This window comes from Arvicola amphibius, chromosome 17 (genome assembly GCF_903992535.2).
Source record: "Arvicola amphibius chromosome 17, mArvAmp1.2, whole genome shotgun sequence".
NCBI lineage: Eukaryota > Metazoa > Chordata > Mammalia > Rodentia > Cricetidae > Arvicola > Arvicola amphibius.
In genome coordinates this window covers 28,673,700-28,679,699 of record NC_052063.2, presented here as the reverse complement: position 1 = coordinate 28,679,699, position 6,000 = coordinate 28,673,700, and positions in this window count along the sequence as shown.

The window sequence follows — 6,000 nt, the reverse complement described above, 5'->3', positions numbered from 1 at the left end:
CCCTAAGTGAGATTCTTGATATATAATGTCTTCAGCCTTACTAAACCAAGACTACAATAAATTCTACGATTTAGAGGCAGTAATAATCCACTATTTTCTGCAATAAGTTGGTAATCTTTAACACCATTGTCTTTCCAAAGAAAGATCAATAACTAAATAGTCAATCTTTCAATCAACAAACTCAGTCCTAACTACTAGAACCTTTAAGCTCTTCTGGGTACATGCATTTAATAAGTTATGGTGTTGGTGGGCTAGGCATCTCCATGCAATTTTAGTAAATCTTATGGAGCCAAGAGTATGATCAATCGTTCCAAACCCTTAATACTAGGCAAATAGAGGTGGTTGTTTACCTACAACTAAAAAAATCTGTCTTGTAGACTCCCTATATGATCTATGCAATAGCTTTTCTCAGACTCTATAGGACACAGTCAATGACTCCAATGTCCTCCTGGCAGGTAAGTAGGCTGTAGGTGAGACTGAATAACAAAACCAATCTAGGTAGACAATAATTAAAGGTAGACGTGGAGAGAATGGAGAAAGAGAATGAACACAAAGGAAATCACATGTCTACATCAACATTCTTTCCATCTGCATTCATAAACTATATTTTAAACTAAGAGACTGTTAGCCCCAGGTTCTCTAGTTCAGGAATCACTAGCTTTAATAGTATGCAAAGAATAATGAAAGCATGGAAATTTCCACAGAAATTCAGATTTTCCTGCATTATATTGATTTATTGAGATGCTTAACAATGGACTTCTAAAATCTATTCTAACCACAGGCTAGTCCCTAAAGGGAATTACTTAGAGATCAAGGTTATCCATTTTAAGTGAATTTGACAGTAATAAACTGTTTAGTAGTTTTATGGTTAACATCGAAAATAATTTCCAGAGAATTTTTGGACCCTATGCTAACAAGCATAGCCAATTTTTTTTTTGAGAAATCTAAATAATGAGCAGCCCCTTCAGTACCTGATGCCAGCAAATCTATTATTTTTCAGTTAAAAGTCTTTTCAGTATCTGCTTTTCATTTAGGCTCAGGCAAAAACATTTTGTTTCTGGAATACTTTCTTGGAAAAGGAAATCGGTCCCTTGACTGATCAGCGCATGACCAAAGTCAGACGATATCCCTCCCTCTTAGCTGCTGCACCATGTATTGCTACCTGGAAATATACAGATACATGACCTTGACATTTGGCAATAAAAGTATTCAATCCAGCTGTGAACAAAGATAAATGTTTGAAAGAAGCCATCTATTTGATTTTACCACTAATACTTAGAGTCCAAATGAACTCAAACATGTACCATATACATAATGTATGTAATTATGTAATATGTTATAATATATTCTGTATTGTTTATATATATTTAAAATATATTATATGATGTATAATTTTATAGATATATAAGCATATTACATATACAATGTGGAGAATATATAAACATGCACACACATATAATTCTCAGCATTCAGAACACATGCTACTCAAGTACTTTTCCACACGAGAATGTTGTAAGGTATCTATCAGAGAAGACTACTCAGAAACAGGTTCAAGTCAATAGAAATTCAGGAACGACACTGGGTATTTGGGACACCAGTGTAACCCCAAACCTTCCTGAGGGTGAGCTTTTCAGCACAAAAAAAAAAAAAACCACACATCCTGGGTTGACATACTTCAGTTAACAAGAGCAGTTATCCAGAAGCAGAACTACAGAAACCAAAAAGCAAGGCTAGTGCATTTAGAGACTTTCCCAGAACTAAGGATTTGATGGATTTGTTTTCATTTTGGCAAGGGGTACTGTCTACATGTTGAATTTTATGGCCTGAATGATACTTCCATCACGAAGTCAGTTATGCTAAGTCTGAGGATTATCTACTAATGTCTGGGGAGTTGTTGCAAGATGTTTATGCCACTGAAAGTAAGGAACCTTTTCTCATACAGGATGGAGAAAATGGGGATTAATGCAAAAGACACTAACCTGGTTTTGATAATCAATACATTGCTCATTCTAAAGCAAACAGACATGACAAAATTTGGAAAAGATGGGAAAAGACTTCTAAGTTTTAATACTGTTTTTCATGAATAATTGAAAATACTACCAAGTATTTCCAGGTGCTTCTGCAGTTCCTTATATTCTTCTTTCAAATGCTTAATGAACCTCTTTCAGTGTAGCTATTTGGGGAGCTAAGCAAGGATAAGGACATAAAGTTTACTGAATGGCATCTTCTCGTTTTCCAAGTAGAAGAAGCGCATGAATCAGTTTTATCAACTCTATAGAATATAAAGCCTTAACCAAACCCCAAACTAAGGTGAATAAATATTTTAAATATAGTTGAAAATCACAAGCTTAATTGAAATATTATGAGATTTTTCTTTAGTGATGTATAAACTTCTCAAGTATAAACTTCATGGGTGAAAATGTGATGTGTTAATATCAAGAGGTTGGGCATAGGAAAGGGTTACTCTTAATTGAGTTCTTGGCCAAAGAGGTCCCATGGAAACCCCCAAACAACTCAGGCTGTTGCCAAGGCTATTGGTTGCTCATAACAAACTGAGGGCATCCTGTGGGCAGCTGGTTCAATTCTGCAGCGGAGTCCACAGAGGGACCCCACAGCTGGCACCCAACATGGGGCTGATCAGGACAGGGTAAGTGAAACCCTCAGTATGGGTAGTGCAACTTCTCAGAAAAGTGCCCCAGCCCTTTATGCACATGCTTGCAGTCAAGGGGGCTAGAGATGTCCAACAGTAATGCTATTAAGACTTGGGAAGCTATTGTGCTTCTTGCCCCCTGGGTACCCAGTGCTAACCTCTTTTCCCATCTAACTTGGTAGAGGGTCAAGCATCTGGCAATGCAAAGGGAAAAGTATTTTTGGTGTACCTCTGCCTGTGGGTTTTCACCCCACCATCTCAGCGCTCAAGGCAGCTTTTCATCCTACGGCCCTGCCTCCCCCTTCTAAGGGGGAGGGCAAAGTGGGTAGATCTGAGAACCCTGAAAGGAAAGGGGAAAACTGTCAAGAAAGGAGAAAAAAATGAGAAGAGTTTGATAGAGAAAGGGCAGAATGTGCAGTTGAGCACACAGTGGAAGTTAAAACAAAAGTAAGTCAATGATTGCGAGGACAATTAGGAAGAAGGCACCTGACCTCCACCTTATTGCCCTAGCATGGGCATGGTTGAGGGATATAAGGGGCCAGAGGGAGTCTCTGAGCCCTATACTGCCCTGAGAGGCAGTTACGAGACCTGAACCAGCAGAGAGAGGCTGCTTATGCTGAAGTACACACAGTTAAGGTTATCCTGCCTCGGGGAGAGAGAGAGGTGGGGAGCTTTTCCACTTGGGCTTTTCCAGTAAACCTTGCCCCCAGCCCTGGAAGAACCCTAGAATGATACCCTTGTGGTATGGGAGAATGGTCTCTATTCTGTCAATTATATTTTAAATAAACGCTGATTTGCCAGTAGCCAGGCAGGAAGTATAGTTGGGACAGCCAGACAGGAAGTAGAGGTGGGTCAATGAGAACAGGAAAATTCTGGGAAGGAGGAAGCCAGTTTCTCCCCAGTCCCAGCCCAGACACAGAAGAAGCAAGATGTGACTGCCTCACTGAAAAAGATACCTAACCATGTGGCTAACATATACTAGAATAATGGGCTAATATATGTTATAAGAGTTAATAAGAAGCTTGAGTTAATGGGCCAATCGGTTTATAATTAATGTAGACCTGTGTGTGATTTCTTTGAGACTTAACAATTGTGGAACCGAGCAGGACAGAAACCCCAACAACACCTCTGGGAGGCTAAAGACACCAAGGACCTGCGGAAGGCTATAATGGAAGACAGGCCCAATTCTCTTGGGCCCTAACTTTGCTACAGGAGGTTACATACCACCCCTGTGTCCCAAAGAACTGGATGGTTCTGGAAAAAGCAGTACTGTCTAGCACTTTATACATTCAGTGATGTGCATTCTACAAGAAGGAGTGCCATGTCTGGGCTGAGTCTTATCAGGGAGCCTGCTCCACCATTTCTATCAGGTAGCTATGCTGGCAGGTATCACCAAGGGATTCTCCACTGGTATCCAACAGGCAGCAATAGCTGACCCCTACCAGGACCAGGTCAGAAATGCAGGTCTTACCACCTGGAACAAGCTGGATGAGGGACCCACCAAGTCCCCAATAGCAGGGGTGTGACAGAAACCTGCTAAGTCCTTGACTGAATTTATAGATGGAGCCTAGCAGAGTATCAACAGCAAATTAGGCACTGGGGCCTTGAGAAACCGGTTCATTACGTTGCCCACCACACGACTTGCAAGGGTCAAAGGAAGTCTCCATGAGTAGGTGGATAATAGCTAGCCAGGACATTGGGATCATCTACAAACAGACACAGGCTCTGACAGTGGCACTACAGGCCCAGACTGAGTCTATCACTGAGGCCCTTTCCAGGGCGCTGATGGTTCCAGATTGGGATGATCCTACAACAGGAGGAAGAGGGGCCTGTTTCAGATGCATAAAGAAGGGTCCCTTTAAGAGGGACTGTCAACAACCTCCATGCCCTCAGTGAAGGGTAAAGCCAGAGCTCATGGGGAGAAATCCCCCACTACCCCTTGTCCCAGATGCAGGAAGGAATACCATTGGAGGAAAGAATTTAGATCAAAATTCTATCAGGAAAGGAGGCATCTGGGTCCTTTAAACTAACTATGGGGCACCCTCCAGCCTGGTCAGTCCAAGGAGGAGATCCACTGAGAAGGGAAACATGCTCTAGGCATGTACCTGAGACCCAATACATTGGACCGTGCCAATAGTAGACAGACACCACCTCCAGAAGAGTCTGGTCATAGGAGGACAGAACTTTCATCTCCTGGTAGATTCAGGGGCAGACAGAACATTGAGGAAGGAAGAGGTTTCCACCCATCATTGGGAGTTGACCACAGGACCCCACATACTGGGGGTAGGAGGCAGGATGCATTCCCAGGAGACAATGGCCTTAATGAAGTGGGTCCATCCAGATGGAGATCAAGGGAGGACCCACCCCCCCCCAATGGTGGAACATCTCGCAAATAACTTGCTAGGTCAGGACCTTCTGGCCCAAATGGAGGTGATCCTCATGACCAACTTCCTTGATGACTTCCTGGAAGAGGGGGATTAGCATATTGGGGGAACATAGGAAGGGGAATGAATCTCGGGAAATACAGGCCCATGCTAGATCCTGGGAGGAACAACATAATCAGAGGCACCACCCCCAATCCTATAGGCCACTGGCCACCTGGTCCTGGTGATTAGATGGGAGCCCAGAGACCCTATTTGGGTGGAGCAGTAGTCTCTTGCCCAGGGTAAACTGGAGACCCTCTGCTCTCTGGTTCAGGAGCAGCTACAGTTGGGACATGTAAGCCTTTCCTGGAGTCCTTGGAATACCCCTGTCTTTGTAATTAAAAAGGCTAATGGGATTTGGCGCATGTATAGGATCTCAGAAAGATAAATGACAGGATGGAAATAGTGTATACCCTTTTGAGGGGCCTCCCCTGGGTCCCTGACATTCCATCTGATTTTACTCTAACTATTCTAGATATTAAGTACTGCTTTTTCTCCATCCCTCTCCACCCAGATGATTGTGCCAGGTTTGCATTTTCTGTCCCCTCTCTTAATTACTCTAGCCTGGATGAGGGATATGAATGGGTTATGCTCCCTCGGGACATGGTAAATAGCCCTGTCTTTTGCCAAAATTACCTAGCTTCTTTGCTAAAGTCAATTAGTAATAAAGAAGGGGTACTTTTATAAATGTATATGGATGACCTCATTGTAGGACACCGGGATGCCTGACAGCTATGGTTCTCTTAAACCAAGTACTTGACCTACCATACAAAAATGGGTTTAAGGTGGCTGTAAACAAGGTCCAAGAGGTACCCCCTTTTAAAATCTTGGGGGCTGAGCTCACATTGTTGTGGGTGAGCCCCCTCCAACCTAAACTGGACATCCCTGCTTGTTTGACCCTGGCTCAACTTCAGAGCATTCTAGGAG